Source organism: Vulpes vulpes, chromosome 11 (genome assembly GCF_048418805.1).
Source record: "Vulpes vulpes isolate BD-2025 chromosome 11, VulVul3, whole genome shotgun sequence".
Classification (NCBI taxonomy): Eukaryota; Metazoa; Chordata; class Mammalia; order Carnivora; family Canidae; genus Vulpes; species Vulpes vulpes.
Window position 1 is genome coordinate 73,710,181 of NC_132790.1, and position 18,719 is coordinate 73,728,899.

The 18,719-nt window shown below is 37.5% G+C and overlaps 1 long non-coding RNA gene across 3 annotated transcripts in view; it reads right to left on the minus strand.

Moving 5' to 3' along the window:
* LOC140594453 (uncharacterized) overlaps positions 1-18,719 on the minus strand; it is a 640,333-nt gene that overhangs the window by 598,386 nt on the left and 23,228 nt on the right. The window lies entirely within an intron of this gene.

Sequence of the window (18,719 nt, forward strand, 5' to 3'; positions counted from 1 at the left end):
TATTTATGTGACAAGATGGACACAGTATATTGCCAAGTTAAAAACACCAAGAGCTGGGATCCCTGGGTGGCGCAGTGGTTTGGCGCTTGCCTTTGGCCCAGGGCACGATCCTGGAGACCTGGGATCGAATCCCACATCAGGCTCCCGGTGCATGGAGCCTGCTTCTCCCTCTGCCTATGTCTCTGCCTCTCTCTCTCTCTCTCTCTCTCTCTGTGACTATCATAAATAAATAAAAATTAAAAAAAAAATTAAAAACACCAAGAGCTTATCACTGTCTACAAAACAGTATGCCACAGTATGTTACTATTTTAATTAAAATTATATATTCATTCCTTCCTTCATCAAATATTTATTGACAATCTACCATATACCAATCACTGTTATACTCAAAAAGATCCTTTGGCCTATAAGAGTTTACATTCTAGAAGGTAGGGGAAGCAAGGGAGGTAGAAGAGAAGGAAAGCAAGCCTGGCAACAAACAACAGATGTAATAAAATAATATGTTCTGCTATATGTTAAAAAAAAATCCTAAGTTCTTGAAGAAATGCAGTGTGGAGCAGGCTAAGGGGAACTGGAAGTGGTGGGCTTAAGGAAATGTGGAGGTGGGCTTCAGTTTTAAATAGGGTTGTCAGGCAGGGCTAGTTTGAGAGTGTGAAATCTGAGCAAAGACTGGAAGGAAAATGGTATTTAGGGAGAGGGTCCCACTTGGAAAAGAGCTAAAACAAAGGCCTAAAGGTAGAGTATGTCTGGTGTACATGAACAATAGCAATGAGGTGAGTGTGGCTCAAGTAGAGGGAACCTGTAGAAGAAAAGGAAGTCAGGAGTGGCTCAGTCATTTGAGCATCTGCCTTCAGCTCAGATCATGATAGCAGGGTCCCACGATAGAGCCTCACGTTGGGCTCCCTGCTCAGCAAGGAATCTGTTTCTCCTTCTTCCTCTACCTGCTGCTCTGCCTACTTATGCTCTCTCTCTGTCAAATAAATAAATAAAATTTTTAAAGAAGAAGAAGAAGAAAAGGAAGAGAGTACTAAAATGGGGGCAAATGATGTGAGTCTTCCTAAGACAGGTAATACAATTTAGTTGACCCTTGAACAACATGTGTTTGAACTATAGGATCCACTTAATCCTCCAAAAAATATAGTACAGTATGTATAAATACAGTACAATAAATATAGTACAGTACTGTAAATGGATTTTCCTTATGATTTTCTTAACATTTTCCTTTTTCTAGCTTACGTTATGTAAGACTACAGTGTATGATACACAGAACATAAAAAATATGTGTGGATTGACTATGTTATCGGTATGGCTTCCTTCCAGTCAAGAGTAGCTTATTAGTAAAGATTTAGGGAATTCAAAAGTTATAAATGAACTCTTGTCTGTGTCAGGATTGGGGATAAAAGATGTCAAGGCCCCAAACCCCTGAGTTGTTCAAGGGTCAGTCAACTGTATTATTTTCTCCATATAAATGCCAAAATAGTGTAAGCCAAAAAGGTTAATTTTTTTTGATGGATAGGATTACAAATATTGTATATTTTCTTTGTGCTTTTCTTTTGTTTCTAGTTTTATTGAGATATAATTGATATGCATTAGTGTATAAATTTAAGGTATACAACATAATGGGTTCTTATATCATGAAATGATTATCACAGTAAGTTAACTTCCATCCTCTCATATAAAGAAAAAGAAAAAAGAAGTTTCCTGTGATAAGAACTCTTAGGATCTACTCTCCTAACTTTGCTATATACTGGGATGCCTGGGTGGCTCAGTGGTTGGACGTCTGCCTTTGCCTCAGGGCATGATCCTGGGATCCAGGATCAAGTCCCACATCAGGTTCCTTGCATGGAGACTGCTTCTCCCTCTGCCTATGTCTCTGCCTCCCTCTCTCTGTGTCTCTCATGAATAAATAAATAAAACCTTAAAAAAAAACTTGCTATATACCATACAGCAGCATTAACTATAGTCATCATGCTGCACATTACACCCATAGTATTTATTTATCTTAAGACTGCAAGGTTGTACTTTCTGACCACCTTCCTACAACTGTGCTTTTCTGTGTACTGGTTTCACCGCTGGAAAAAAATTTATTATAGGAACCCACTTTAATAAGACCTTTGAAGAAATTCAAGATATCTTAACCCCTCATTCTTTGTCACAGCTGTGAGCAAGGTACATCTTTGGAATTCAGAGCTCCCCTTGGCTATGAGTGCACACCCTGCAAGCCACAGTCTCCCTCCCCACAGCAAGAAAGATAAAAGAAAATCAACAGCTCAAGCAGCCCAATGATCAAAGTGACATATCACTGCTTGTTAGAGTCAGCCTGTCCAGGGGTTTGATATGATAGGTCCAGGGCCCCATCTAGACCTGTGAGTCCCACCTGAACAATTTCCACCTTAGCCACTCATGTCTATGAACACTGACTGAGCACCAGTGATATAATCTCTGCCACTGTGCATTTAAAATTTAGGAGAGTTTGGCAAAAATCTCTACAATCTATTGGCTAAGCCTACAATGACTAAGCTATAATAAGGGATATAGAAAAGGTAAATAGAGGTTGTCCCCAGAATAGCCAGAGTGTGTCAAAGTAAGGATGAGAATGTCTTCCAGGAGGGGGATGCCTAAGGTCAATCTTAGAGGATAAATGGGACTGAACCAGCAGGGTGAGTCCGATAAGACAGTTTCTGCAAAAGCATAAGACATACACACAGTGCTTCCCAGATATTAATGTGAACGTAAATCACTGGAAGAACTTGTTAAAATACAAGTTTTGATTCAGGAGGTGTGGTAGGGCCTGAAATTCTGCATTTACAACAAACTCAGGTATGCCAACACTGATGGTAGGAAGACCACATTTGCTGAACAGAAAACAACATTTTGAGTATCCAGGGGCTAAGCAGTCTGTTTCCAAGCTTAACTGCACACTGAAATCACCTGGAAACTTTTTAAAAGTACTGATGCCTGGCTCCACCTCAGACATGCTGATATAATAGGTATGGGATGCCCAGATTTACAACCTGGGGATTAGGATTTTTTAAATCTCCCCCTGGTGGTCCTAATATGCAACAACACTTGGCATTCATCTATAGATGTATGAAAACTTGTCCTAAATTAATAATCTTTTTGAAGATGGGAGGGACTTATTAAATTGTTCTCTCAATTTTTTTTATATATCAAAAGCTTTCCACCGTGAAAAGTTTACATCTATATTTGCACCATCTTCATCACCACCTCAATGGCCTAAGCAACCACCAGTTCTTACATGGATTATTGAAAATGCTCCTTAATTGCCTCCAAAACCCTCTCTAATGGGCTCTGCCCCATTTCCATCTATTATCCACAAAGCAGCAGAGGTCTCCAGTTAGGTGAGTTCACATTGCTCCACTGCTCAAAACTTTCCAATGACTTCCCATATCACTCATGGGAAAAACCAAAGACTTCACAACGGACCATAATCTGCTCCATTTCCATAATCCGCTCCATAATCCATCCCTGCTCCCATTTCTTCTTACTCCTTTGATCTTATTTCCTATTTACTTCTCTGTTCTAAACATATAAATCTTCTTACTTTTTCTTTAAACCATGAGGCACATTCCCTCACTTTCTTCACAATGTTGTTCCCTGCACTTGGGACACTCTGCCATCAGATGTCTGCAAACCCTGTGCTTACCTCCTTCAGGTCTTCATTCAAATGCCATTTCCTCTGTGGGACTGCCCTGACTTCTCTATTTTCATGGTAAAATCTTCCCTCTGGCACTTCTTTCCCTGTTTTATTTTTCATACATACCTATCATGAGCTATGTAATATTTGTTTTACATATTAATTCTGTTATTTCTATCTCCACTTAGGGCCTTCTATCCTGACCTACCATGGCCAACTAGAATGTTAGCTCCACAAAGACAGTGATCTTTGTGTGTTTCGTTCACCCTCTGAATTCCAAGCCCCTTACACTTGTTGCCTGCTAGATGACTGGTGTTCTATAAATATTTGCTGACAGAATGAATGTTTCAACCAATCAACTAACATTTGTCCTGGCCATCTTGGATAAGAGACTTCTACTCCATATAAAGTACTTTCTACAGTGTGCCACAATATTGATAAATGGTAGCTCTTTTTATAACACATATTTCCCCATAGCAGACTTTGGCAAACTTTTTTATCTATATGGCCAGCCTTTCCATAGGAGTCATACAATCTCTGTTACAACTGTTCAGATCTGCCATTGTAGCACAAGAGGAGCCATATACTACAGACAAGCTAAAGGGCATGGTTATGTTCCAGTTAAACTTTATTTATAGGTATGGCCCACAGGCTCTAATGTGCCAATCCCTACCTTATATCAGAACTTCCCAGTTTTGTTACTGAAGTATATATAAAAGGATTGCCTATCTCATGCCAAGCAATGCAACCAAAAGCAGAAGAAGTTTCTCAAAATAGATGAAATAACTTCAAAACAATAAAAGACAGATATAATCAATTTACTCAAGATTTATTAAGGCACATAGATGGACCTAGAGAGTATTATGCTAAGCGAAGTAAGTCAGAGAAAGACAAACATCATATAATTTCACTCATATGTGGAATTTAATAAATAAAACAGATGAACAGGGGAAGAGAAAGAAGAATAAAATAAGATAAAAACACAGAAGGAGGCGAACCATAAAAGAACAAACTGAAGGTTGCTGGAAAGGAAGTGGGTGGGAAAGATCGGCTAAATGGGTGATGGGCATTAAGGAAGGCAGTTGTTGGGATGAAGCACTGGGGGTTATATGTAAGTGATGAACTACTAAATTCTACTCCTGAAACCAATACTATAGTATATGTTAACTAACTTGAATTTAAATTTAAAAAATAAAGACTTACTAAAGCCATTTTGGCATAATTTAATAGCACTTTGTATTTCTTAGAAACAGTGGTGCAAGGGACACCTGAATGGTTCAGTCAGTCAAGTGTCTGATGCTTGGTTTCAATTTAGATCATGATCTCACGGATCATAGGATCGAGCCCTGCATGAGGATCCATGCTCAGCAGGACATCTGCTTAAAGATTCTCTCCTCTGCCTCTTCCCCCGCTCTCTATCTCTGTCTGTCTGTCTGTCTGTCTCTCTCTATATCTCTCTCAAATAAATAAATAAATCTTTACAAAAAACACAGTAGTGCATCTAACAGTTGATAAGTTTTGATGAAATATGATAAATTCTTTTCTGCTTGAAATACCTAGAAGAATTACTATTTCCAGCACCTTGACTAACATAATGCATTTATCTAATCTGCTTAGATGAATTTTCTCATATTCTATCTATAGCATTCCTGATATCAGTAAATTAACTAGGATAGATAACTTGCTTTTTTTGAAACAAGGTTAATTCCTAAGAGCTTCTTAATTGTTAGTACAATTCTTAATATAATTATTTTAAATTATCTTATTTATCAAGTTTATAATCTTTTCCAGATAGTGAGCAAATTTAGATCATCTGTTTTATGGAATAGTTTTATCTATTTATTTTTTTCAATCAGGTCTCTTTGACCATCTGTAGTTTTCTTATTTCCCTCTAGGCTGACCATTAGTGGCTCAGTGATCTAAAATGCAGCTTCTTTCTTTCTTTCTTTCTTTCTTTCTTTCTTTCTTTCTTTCTTTCTTTCTTTCTTTTTAAGATTTTATTCATTTATTTGAGAGAGCATGGCGGAGAGGAGGTGGGAGCAGAGGGAGAGGGAGAAGCAAACCTTCAGCTGATCAAGGAGCCCAATCTGGGGCTTGATCCCTGGGATCATGACCGGAGCCAAAGGCAGCTGCTCAACTGATTGAGCTACCCAGACACCCCTAAAATGCAGCTTCTTTCAGTATTAGGAAAACGTACCCTTTATCAATAAGAGACCAGATTCACTTAGGATATCAAAGCATACCACATGCAGGAATAGCCGATAAAATAGTCTGCCCATAGAAATCCAGACTGAGAGGAAAAGGAGCCAGAAATGCTTCAGATTTGCACAGGAAAGCAGAACAATGGATGGGAAACTAACTCAAAACAGGCTTTCTACAGAGAAGAGCCAGATGGGCAAGGTGCAATGTCCACAGGCAAAATGAAAGTAACTGCATCACCATTTCCAATTAGATCCATCTTCCAATGTATTCAGTCTGTCTTCAGCTGGGACCAACTATTGTTTAATCTGTCCACTGAGTTTATAATGTAACTGTATTTTTCACTTCTAAAAGTTCTGTTTGATTGCATTTGCTTCTTTTTTTCTAATCTTCTTGGACTTTTTCATGGTGTCTACTTTTTTCTCATGATTTTGATTCTGGTTACATCCTTAACTGTTTTAAGCACAGTTATTTTATCTTTACTGTTCAGTAGTTGTCTTATCTGAAGTTCTTGACAGGATGTATGTACGCTGACTCTCAGTGATGGTATATTGTTTTCTTATGCGCTTTGTAATTTTGTATTGTGAATTCTTCAGGATGCTTCAGGATGCTATTGGTGGAAATCTTGCACAATCTGGATTGACAGTATTTCTCCAAAGAGATTTTATATTTACTTTGCCAAATGCTCAGGGTTTTCACATACTCAAGCCACTCTTACCTTAATTTATTGGCCCAGAGTTTCTAAAACTTGGCAACCAGGAATATTTTAATCCCAACTGTGGGTAAGGATAGGGATATAGTTATTAATTTTCATCAAAGACTTTTTCTATCTAAAATCTATATGAAGACATATAAGTGCCCTTCAGACACGATTCTGCACCATGAGTAGACAGTTTTTCTAGTGTGAATCTTCAAAGGCCCCAGCTTTCTATGGTATCTCAAATGCAATCTTTAAATTCATGAAACCCCAAGACATTATCATCTATTTCTGTGTAGGCACTAATATCTAAATCTCTATGTGACAGAGACAAGGATTCCATCGCTCTTTCTCAATCCCACTACCCAGGCTGTCAAAGCACCAACCAGTATGGTTTGGCTCTAGTTTTCAGTTTGTACTTCATTTTTTTGCTTATTGGGAATTTCCTTACATGCTTTCTCATTCAGTTACATATTTTAAAATGATATTGTCTTATATTTTATCTAGCATGTGTGAGTGTTTTACAACAGAAAGCTTTCCAGATAATCTAGTTTGTCATATTGCCAGAAATAGAAGTAGCAAATGGTAGTAGCATCATGCCATAAAGATTAGTGGGATATGTTAAAACTAAGCATCTCAAACCTGAAGAAAAACCATTACAATTATTCAGAGATTGATAAAGTCATGCAACACTAATATAGAATTTTACAAAGTGTCATAAAATGTGGTAATAAATATTTAGAAGCTTCTTTTGAGGTTTCTCGTTTTAAAGCAAAGGCAAAAGGCACAGCCACACCCAGTGGGGAAATACTTGTTCTTCCTGTTACAGCTAAAATGGCTGAAATATAACAAAACAAAAAGCATGTAGAGAAACCTAAAATGTATATTTTTGTCAGCAAATATTGTTGAATGATATATGGAAAGCATTATAGAAGAGTGAAGAAAGAAATGTTGGAACAAATTACCTAGTGTTGAAGGTTTGCTATATACTTGGATGAAACGCTGATACCTCTAACACATTTCAGCTATGGTATTTTCTGGATTCTGTTTCCAATAATAAAACATATGAAGGGCTTTTGTGTGTGTGAGCTACCAAAAAAAAAAAAAGGACCAAATGACATTTTCCCTCAATAATAAATAACTTCTAAATTATGACGTCTACACTATTTTAGGCAACTATCTGAATCAGAATTTTTTTAGTTCCCCAAAAATGGTATAAAGTACTGCACATGAAATGCATTCCCTCTATCATTCACAGGCAAGCTATTGCAACAAAGCTTTCAAAGAAACTTTATGAAATCAAAGTGCTACAGGATAGGAGCTCCAATGTGGCTCAGTCAGTTAAGCATCCATCTCTTGATTTCAGCTCAAGTCATGATCTCAGGGTCGTGAAATTAAAACCCCTAGGTGGGGCTCCATGCTCCAGCATGGAGCCTGCTTAGGATTCTCTCTCCTTCTCCCTCTCCCCTACCTGCTCATGCACATGCACACTTGCTCTCTCTCTCTCTCTCTCTCTCTCCCTCTCTCTCTCAAAAAAAAAAAAAAAAAAAAAAAAAAAAGGAGGAGTGGGCAGCCCGGGTGGCTCAGCGGTTTAGCGCCACCTTCAGCCCAGGGTTTGATCCTGGGGACCCAGGATCAGGTTTCCAGCATGGAGCCTGCTTCTCCCTCTGCCTGTGACTCTGCCTCTCTCTGTTTCTCGAATGAATAAATAAAATATTTTTTAAAAAAAGAAAAAGAAAAGTGCTACAGGATACCATAGGGAACCTTAGCTTTCAACACAAGATACTTAAAAATGTAAGGGATTCTGTACATCTTTATAGAACGTAACTTTCTAAGATCAGATTCCCACGGAAAAAAATTTTCCTGGAGAGTGCCCTCAAGATCAACCATGGGGGAAGTACAGAAGGCAAGATTGAACAGAGGGAGAAATTAAATTTAGATGGTTACCACAATGTCCTCAACCAATCCCATGGGGAGCTCTGGCATTGGGTTGGCACTCTAGTTTTCTTACACCTTGCAGTAGACTGTCTGAGCCTTTATATCCAGCACTGACCAGTCTTTAGATGAGAGCTGCCCCATGGGAGGGGGTAAGACATCTTTCCACTGAGTGCAAGGCCTAGAGAATGACCTCTCAGCCACCAACATAGTGGAAACATAGCAGTGCATCACAGCATCCAGTAAAGCAATCAAACAGAGAATTGCAGGTGAGACTGGCAAAATCCTTAAAAGAGTTGACTGACTAAAAGATGAGTTCTTCATTTTTCTCTAACAGCAAAAAAAATCAAGTGATTCAAATGTGCTGACAGTTGGTGGACATGAGAATTCCACGTACCACAAAATATTCAATTTAACAATAAAGTGAGAAAATAAACTACTTTTTGAAAGACATTTATGCTACAGAGAGAGCTTTATGAAAGCAGAAGTTTGGAAGTGTTTCCATTATTACATGCTATTGTTACCAAAACTTATATAGCCCATCAAAACTCTAATACATGCACACTTAAGAAACTTGGAAAACTATTTTAACTTGTTAAAATTTTTCAACAGTTTCAGTACATATTAAACATACATATTATTTTTTTGAATTATAAACCTTCCATAAGTAAACATTTCCTAGTTTTTTTAACAAAAATATTTATGTAAATTTGTATTAGTTTTGAAAGATGAGTATCACAGTTTGTAAAGCATAATCAAAGATACACTCTTTGTATTTGAGTTTATATATTGTTGGAAGAACTTTTTCAACCATGACAACCATTAAAAATCAAGTATCTAAATAAATGGAAAACATAGGTTTTTAAATTTCTACATCACACATTTTGAAATTAGAGTAAAGCATCTGATCACACAAAGATGTGAGGCTTAAAATTATGGTCTTAACCCAGAACCAGGATAATTCATTGGGTCAAGGTTTCTGGGCTCCACAATGCCCATGTTAAAAAATGCTCAATCTCTTCTTTCTAGCATTCAGCTCATAAACTGTGGCTGGTTTCCCTTACTTAGCACAGTGGCCTCCAACTCTTTATCTTCATGTATCACCAGTAGTAGAAACATTTTTGTGCATGGACCTCCATTTATTTGTTTATAAATTATATACACATGCTACTCTTCTGACAAATTATCTATATTATGTAACACACACACAAATAGAAATTAAAAAAGATCCTCTTGCTCCAAATGCATAAATTATGAGGAAATATCAGGTGACCTCAAATGAAGACACTGCAATGTCAGTGGCATTTACTCTTCAAAAATGTCAAGTTCGTGAAAGACAAAGCTTTAGAAATTTTTCCAAGCTAGAGTAACAACTAAATGCAATACATGATTCTGGACTGGATCTTGGACCCTTAAGGAAATTTTGGAGGAAATAGGCAAACTTTGAGTGGGATTTATACATTAGATGGTAATGTTAGATAAATGTCAATTTCATGATGTGATTATTGCATAGTAAATATACTCTAACTATTAAGGTTTTCCAGGGCATCAGGTATGCATCATATTTTCAAGTAGTTCAGAAAAAAACAAAACCCACGATAATATGCATGTGTACATATCTGTGTGTTTGTGTGTGTGTGTGGAGATAGAGTAAGAGAATGCAAAAATGCTAACAATTAGAAAATCTTGATAAAAGCCATACAGAAGGGACACCTGGGTGGCTCAGCTGGTTGAACGTCTGCCTTTGACTCAGGCCACGATCCTAGGATCCTGGGATCAAGCCCCATGTCAGGTTCCCTGCTCAGTGAGGAACCTGCTTCTCCCTCTCTCACTCTCCCTGTTTTTGCTCTCTGTCAAATAAATAAATAAAATCTTTTTTAAAAATCCAGACAGAGGTCTATGGATCTTTCTACTGCTTTTGCAACTTTTCTGTAAATTTAGAATTCTTTCAAAACCAGATAGGTTAAAAATTAATATAAAGAAAAGAATCCTCTAAAAAGATGAAACAAAAATAGAAACTAGTTTTAAAATAGTCCATCTAGGGATGCCTGTAGCTCAGTGGTTGAGTGTCTGCCTTCAGCTCAGGGCATGATCCTGGGGTTCTGGGATCGAGTCCCACACCAGGCTCCCCACAGGGAGCCTGCTTCTCCCTCTCCCTATGTCTCTGCCTCTCTCTGTGTGTGTCTCTCATGAATAAATAAATAAAATCTTTTTAAAAATAAAATAATAGTAGCTTTTTAATATGAGAATATTTAAGATTTTGAGTATCTGTCCCATCCTTTTTATGAAACTGCTCCAGAAGAAAACCTTCAGTGATCTTTTTACTAGTAAAAAAAAAAGAAAGAAAGAAAGAAAGAAAGAAAGAAAGAAAGAAAGAAGAAAGAAAGAAAGAAAGAAAGAAAGAAAGAAAGAAAGAAAGAAAATTCTAGATTGTAAAAACACATGCTCTTAAAAGATTCAATTTAGTAATTTAAAAGTAACAAGTAACTTTTTACTGGTTAGCATTTAATGCCTGAGAATTAATGAATCATAAGCAATTTGACAAATATATTCAATATCTATTCATAACTACTCAAAAGGTTTAACTTATTTCATTTAAGATAATGTTACAAAACAAAATATAAATTATGTCCTAGAGGACACTCAAAATCTTTGTTCTTACCATTTTTTACATTCCTGGTTCTCTCTCTTCCCTGTTAGTATTAAAATGGAGTGACATCTTCAGAGTATCCAAGATTTGAAACATTATACAAGAGGGAGTGATAATAGTTTTAGCTGCAAAAAACTGTTCTTCCTTAGACCTTCTCCTCATTCTGATCCCCATCCTTATTCTAATTCCTAAACAATGGTAAAATGGTTCTTTAGCAGCCAGTGTCACATAATAATCACCTGTTGATTCTTTCATCATGCTACTGGCTGACTCGCAAAGGGAGCCTTCCATCCAGAAATATAGAGGGGTGGGAGGATGGTACACTGACTAAAGAAAAGTACATGAGGAATGAATATATAATTACTTTAATCATACAAACACCCAAAATGCATGTAAAGAAAGATGGTATTTTCATTCGAGAATTTATATTTCACCAGCATGTAATATAAGTTGCAGTAAGGGTTGTGTAATTTTGAAGTAAGTTTCCTTTGCAGCATTGCATTGCAGCATGTCTCCCCACAGCACAACACTCAAGCACAGAAAGCCATCTAATGTAGATACTTATAAACAGCCCATCTTCCCCAATAGTCTGTCTCAAATCTACTGCATACAGGATGTTGCTGGGTACTGTGTTCTATACATCAGAATTTGCTGAAAGAAAGCAATGTGCAAGAAGTCAGCCTGCCCATGCACGAGTAATGAACTATCAGCATCATCCATGAATACTTAACCACAGATCAAAGTTCCTTTGGGAATCTCTCACAGATGTGGACAAACTAAAAATCTTCAGCACAAAAGAGCCACTTTTGCTGAAGATAGAAAAGCCTCATTATTATGAACAAGCAATATGATTTGACTAAGTTAAGATTGTTACACTTTTCACATTATCAATTTGCATAATTTTCCACTTACAAAATGGTAACAAGAAAGTCAAAGATTGTTGTCAATGATTATGTTTCCCCTGACATAAGAACTTGGTGATATAAAAAGAAAAAGAAGTAGGGTACAATGTTTAACAAAGAACCTGGCCAGAATTGCTGTGATTTTATAGGTGTCACGACATCACATATGAAATTAGAAGATATCAGCTATATGATATAGCAGAATATAGAAAATGTGAATTTTTTAAAGATTTATTTATTTGAGAGAGAGGGAATGAGAATGCAATTTGGGAAGGGGGGAGGGGCGGAGGAGGAGAGAGAATCTCAAGCGGAGTCCCTGCTGAGTGTGGAGCCTGATGCGGGGCTTGATCCCAGGACTCTGAGATCATGACCTGAGCTGAAACCAAGAGCTGGAGGCTTAACTGACTGAGTCACTCAGGTGCCCCTAAAATTTGAACTTTTTATTCCAATAGCAAAAGGGTGGAAAAAGTACAAAACCCACAGACTATTCCTTATGTTTACTAATGCTCTTGAGCCAAAGACCAGTGCAAACACCTATAGTTGAAAAAGCTGGATTTCTTGACTTGTTGCAGGAATGGAGAACACACCTATGGGGAACCACAGGTCAGCTCCCTGAAAGGTATTATTAGAAAGGCTTTATTATAGAATTTAGGCTTGTATTAGTTAAGTGACATGGGGGAGAGTTCACGAAAGCAAAGTTACTCTGGATTGGATGTTATCAGGATGTGGGTAATTCCATGATTGGGTATCTCCATAACTCTAATGTAGAAGCTAAGAAGAATGGAATGATACCAAGGCTGTTGTTGGTAAAGCAGCAGCAACCATTCCCAGCAGCCAGGATACGGGAGATATTTGGTTGTTTTTGTGGTTTAGATATTGTTCATGTTTTCCCCTGTGCTTAAACGTGATTACTAAGTGGTCTTGTTTTTGTCTTGATCCACCATAGGCACAGAGTGGTCTTGTCAACGGTTGTTTGTGTTCCACAGAATGCCAGGGCCTCGCTGTGTGTTCCAGGGCTATTCTAGCTATCCAGATCTGCTTCTCTCTTTCTCACACTGATAAAATATGTAAATGCTCCAGGAAAACTTCTGGGAATACTCAGTGCTCAAGTTTGGGATGACTTTTAAATAAAAATATATCCTAGTATTCACAAGGGATGTACTAGGCAAATGTACTGTGGAATAATAAATTATGAAATAGAAAATAGTTCAAGAGGTCATTGGATTCATCTTCTTGCCTCCAGGATGGATTTCTCCATCCTACTTTAAAAGCTCCTCATTTAAAAATCACACAGCTTCTATTTGGCAGGTCTATAACTATAGGAAGTAATCCCAAATTCTCCCTCATTAAATTGTAAGAGGATTTCTTCTTTCCTTCTCTGTGGAGATAGAAGACAATCAGCCAATATCCTCTTCACTCTAAAAATAAAACCCTTGCCTTTCCTTCTCTGACAAAAGTAGCCTTTTTTCCCAAGGGAGCTATTATAAATATCTCAAATTGGTCTACGGCTCTCTTCCTCTGCTGCCACCACCTCAGTGTATGCCCCTATCATGTCTTAACTGGAACACTACAGTAGCTTCCTAACAGGTCTCTCTTCTTCATTCTGGCACTGTTCCCCACCTCCTTCCACACTGTTGCCAGAGTGATCTCTGAGTTCATTTCACTAATGTACATTGGCCTCCCCATTTTTTTAAAGGCAAAATCCCAACTCCTTAATTTCACCCAGAAGGCCCTGCCTTACTGGCCTTCATCCACATCACAATCACATTCTGGGACATTGATTCTTCTCTGTATTCCAGCCACACTAAACATCTGTTTAGTCCTGGGAAACCCATGGTCCTCCAACCTCAAGGCCCTAACACATGCTCTTCCTGAAGTGCTCCTTTTTTCCCCCTACTTTACCCAACTAACTTCTATTTATCCTTCAGACCTCATTTTAAACACCCTGACAACCACCCCTAGATTAAACACCCCACAACCAGATCCCCTTATTTGCTGCATTCTTAGCATCCTGCACTTCATCTAGCATGTATCACAATCATAATTCACTAACGAGACATGAATTGCTTATTTGACTCCATAAGAGAAGAGACAATCCCTATCTTATTCACCTCCATTTCCTTGGGACATGTTGGCACACTGCCTTTACTGGATAAGCATTCGATAAATACTTGTTAAACAAATAAAAAACATAATAACTTATGAGCTGAGTCCTCTTTAATTTCTATACATCATTTTTAAAGCTAGAAAAAGCACTCAAAAGTGATCTAACATTCTGAATACAGCAATGGAATTACATCTAGGATCCCAAAGGTCCAATTCCTATTAGAATAATACAGTCCCTTTAAGCTATTGGATGATTGGCATATTGACCAGCTCAGTCCACCAATGATTTAAGAAAATAAAGCAGTTTATCCTTTTACTGACCATAAGTCAAGTTACCATGTCCAAGTCCTTAGTCTGGTAAAGCTATTACCTAGTTACTCATTAGTCTGTCTGTGAGGATTCTCCAATTTCTTTTAACTATATTAATAATTAAAGTATCATTACCATTATTGATTATGATATTAGATTCTCTTCACATGTAAGCAGTTTAGTTAATTAACAATCATTAAGAATCATTATCTTCATTTTATAGAGAAGAAACTGAGGCCACATAGATAGATGAAGCTAGGATTCAAATCCAGGTATGTTTCATTAAAATAAGCCTCTACGAACCAGGAGTCTTTTTCAGTAGTGAAGGGAGATCCTGACACTCACCTGAGTCTGACAAGCCTTCTTCCCAAGACCACCCATAATCGAGCAGGTAAGTGTTAATCTAATTCAGTGTGTGCAGAATCCCTTGCTTTCACAATTGCACTTTCCTGACTGCCCATGGACTGCTACCTGGGAGTGTTTGCTGCCATATTCTCATCACCTTATCCTGCCAAACACTGAGCTAGGTCTGTGATTGTTGTGACTTTTGGACATTGCACTTGGAACTTTCTGGCTCTCCTAGCCTGCATCGACCATCACAGCAGCTTAAGTCCCATCTGACTAGACACTAGCCTAGGTCTGGCTTTCCAATCTTCCCATAGAACCCAACATTACAAAGGTTGCAGCAACCTGCATAGCAAATGCATTTCCAAAGAGAATTGTGTGTGGGTATTTATGTATATGTTTGTGTGTGAGTGGGGGAAGGTAGAAGCTGATTGAAATTCTCATTGAGAAAATAAAATACACAAATGATACAATATTTAAACAAATAACAATACAGTCCAATGTCAAAATACAGGATTCAGAGAAGATACACCATGCACAGTCAGGATGGGAATAGATAGTGATGAGACAGATTCTTTAGGAGGATTGAGAAAGAAAGTGTGACTTTACACAGATAAGGAGCTGGATTACAAAGAATCTTGAGTGCCCTAAGCATGTGTTTCCTGAGTTTAAAGTATTTGTGTAAACTTACCACATCTATAAACTACCTGTACTGCTTTTTTATAAGTTTATTTATTTTTAAGTAACATCTACTCCCAAAGTGGGGCTTGAACTCACAACCCCAGAATCAGGGCTTGAACTCACGACCCCAGGATCAAAAATTGCATCCTCTCCTCACTGAGCCAGTCAGGTGCTCCAGCATTGCTTTTAATATTTTTCTTTAAACTGATTCATTTTCTCTATTGAAATAAATTTATTTCAAAAAGAACTTTATGCTATTACTTTTATATCACTATGAATGCTAGTTGTATTTTTCAAAATACACCGTGTGCTCACAGTATGACGACTAAGATTGTCCAAGCATGTACTGAAGTACTACTGAAAACCATCTCACATACCAACAGCAGTATGTTAGACACATTTGGAGAGAAACCCACTCAAACACTTGTAGTTGTTCAACAAATGCATGACTCTCCCAGGCAACAATGTTATACATTTTCCTCCTTCCTCCTCCCCAACACCACCTCCTCCATACCCCTCTCATTTCAGCCTTCTTAAAAGAACAGTATGTACTCCCTCTCTCCAATTTCTCTTCTTCACGTTCTCTTAAACAACACTCCAATCAGGCTTTCACCTCTACCACTCCACCATCTAAAGCACCATTGCTTGTCAGTATTTTCTACCTTACTGGACACTACCCAGCTTTCTTTGATTTCCCCTTTCTCCCCAATGTCAGGGAATCCTTGGGCTCAGTCTTATAAATTCTCCTCCCTTGGTGATCTTATCTCAGCCATATGACTTTAAATATATTAAGCACAGTACATATACTGATGACTCCCATATTTCATCTCCAGGTCGGCTCTCTCTCCTGAACCCCAAGTGTGTACAGTGCCCACCTAACATCTATACTTGGATATGTGGTAAATCTCTCACATTTAACACATTTAATGATGAGTTCCCAACTCCCAATCTTTGCCTCCATATCTGCTCTACTCACAAGTCTTTCCATCTCAGTTGATGGCAACTCCATCCAGAATCCTATCATTTCCTACCCAAATCTCTGCTCCTATCCTGGTCTAATCCTTCATCACCTCTGTTTCTCAAAACTGCAATTCCCTTCTGCCCTGCTTCCTTCTACTGTATAATTTCAACACAAAAGCCCTTTTTTTTTAACAAAAGCCTTTTAAAATACATTAGATCATACCACTTATCTGTTCAAAATCTTTAGCAGTTTCCCATCTCCCTCAAGTGAAAAAATAAAATCTTCACAATGGCCTACAGAGTATCAGACAACCTGCCTCCCTACACCTCTGACCTCCCTTCCCCTTTCTTGCTCTTCCTTGCTTACATTGCCCTAGTGCATGCATTTCACACACTGTCATAGTCCTCAAAGGCTATGATCATATCCATTTTGAAGATGAAAAAAAAAAAAACTAGAACTCAGAGAAGTTCCTTGGCCAAGGTCAACACCAAGTGCTAAAATCAGAATTTAGTCTTATTTCACTCCAAACATGCCTCTCAAGGATACCATGCAGTCTTACATAAACCTTTGTTCTTCTAAAATAGGCCTAAAATAGGCCTGGAATTTTATTTATGATAAAGACAACGTTTCACATCAGTAGCTAAGTGGTGCTGTGACAACTCAACATCTATCTGGAAAGAAAATTAAGCTAGATCTCTTCCTCACCTCTTATACCAAATTTAATTCCAAGTATAAAAAAGATTTTACTATTAAAATGAATTCCAAGAACTTCCAGAACAAATCACAAGTAAATTATTTATAATATTAGAAAGTAAAAGGAACAAAACCCCAGAATCATAAAAAAGAAAGATTAGTAAATCTAGAACAAAAATTTTAAAAACTGCTACATGACAAAATACCATAAACAAAGTCAAAGACAAATAAATAATGGGAAAAAATATTTGTAATGCATATATCAAAGAGCTAATTTCCTGAATTTACTAAGGGCTGGTACAAACTTTAAAAAGAAGAAAAAGATAATCTACTTTAAAACAATTGTTTTAAAAGTACATGAAAATATGCCCAACCTCACTTGAAATTAAAGAAATGCAATTTAAATCAGCAAGGATATATCATTTTTCACCCAGCAGGAAACAAAATGATTCTGATTCTGTTAGCTGCTATCTGGCCTTAAAAAAAAAAAAAAAAAAAAAAAAGTCATTAGCTGCTACTCATTAGTTCCTACTCATCCTCAAAAAGTAGGTTTGAGAGTTAAATCCACTTTGGCTCTAGTCCTTGCTTTGAAATATCAATATCCAAAATGTAAACCACCCCCTCAACAACTTTTCAGGATACCATCCCTTAATACTTGTACTGCATTGCCCATGACCTGGTCTCACACCCTTTGTCCACTTCCCTTCTACAAAACCTACTACACCTGTTGAACACCTGATTCATAATCAACAAACTCCCTATAATCTCACCCTGGCCCACAATCCCTCCTCTATCTACCACCTTGAATTAATTGAAATTGGGCTTCCCCAAGGGTACTGCTGGCTGGCCCTATAGCCCTCTTGGGTGACCGTAGATTATCCTCTGACACTCCAGATTATTGTTCCTCTCATTTCTTCCTGTTTTTCCTTTTTTAGGTCATTCCCCATCATTCACCTGTGACTTGGCACATGACTCACCTCCAAACTCTGCCATAAATAAATGCTGGGGGAGCTCACTGTCCACATAGGCAATCAATCGAATAACTGACCTCAGAGGTCCCTAACTTCTTCATAACTTTATCCTAGCTACCTACTCCCATGGTGATACTTTGAACTTTTTCATTTCCTTCAACTGCTTCATTTCAAAAATCTCTATTTCAAATAACCCAAGCTCTTTTAACAACCTCTCCTTCCAATTAGCATTATTAACTTTAAGTTTATAAATGTCTCTATTTTCTATCTGTCCTAACAACTTACCTTTTTTTTTAACTTCCTTACTTAATTTCTCCATCTATTTCACTTAGCATAATACTTTCTAGGTACATGCATATTATTGCAAATGGCAAGATCGTATTCATTTTTATAGCTGAGTTACATCCAATTTTATTATATATATAATACCTATTATATATATATGTGTGTGTGTGTGTCTGTGTGTGTACACACACACAGACACACACACACACACACACACACTTACCCATATATCACCTATGCCACTTAGGTGACTTTCATAATTTGGCTATTGTAAATAATGTTGCAATTAACATAGGGGTGCATATGCTTTCAAATTAGTGTTTTCAT